Source organism: Rhagoletis zephyria, unplaced genomic scaffold (assembly GCF_001687245.7).
Source record: "Rhagoletis zephyria isolate East Lansing unplaced genomic scaffold, Rhagoletis_zephyria_1.1 Rzeph_scaffold_48080, whole genome shotgun sequence".
Taxonomy (NCBI): domain Eukaryota; kingdom Metazoa; phylum Arthropoda; class Insecta; order Diptera; family Tephritidae; genus Rhagoletis; species Rhagoletis zephyria.
This window is the reverse complement of record NW_016205135.1, coordinates 1-269: the sequence shown is the minus strand read 5'-3', so window position 1 is coordinate 269 and position 269 is coordinate 1.

The following is a 269-nucleotide window of genomic DNA, read 5'->3' as shown; positions in this document are numbered from 1 at the left end:
GATTTTCTCAAGAACCGTTCCGGGCTCCACTTAAATATTTACATATTAATAATCAGGCCATTTTTTGCTTTCTAATGATGTGCGACATATAGACCTTTGAGTTGACGGGATTTTGGGAGAATTTGTTTTCACTTTTTGTGCAAAGTAAAGCACTGTGTCAAAAAAAGAATTTTCGTTTATATACTGCAGGTCAGGCTGTAAGAGGCATAGGCGAGCGATTATGGCCGAGTGGTTAAGGCGATTGACTCGAAATCAATTGGGCTCTGCCC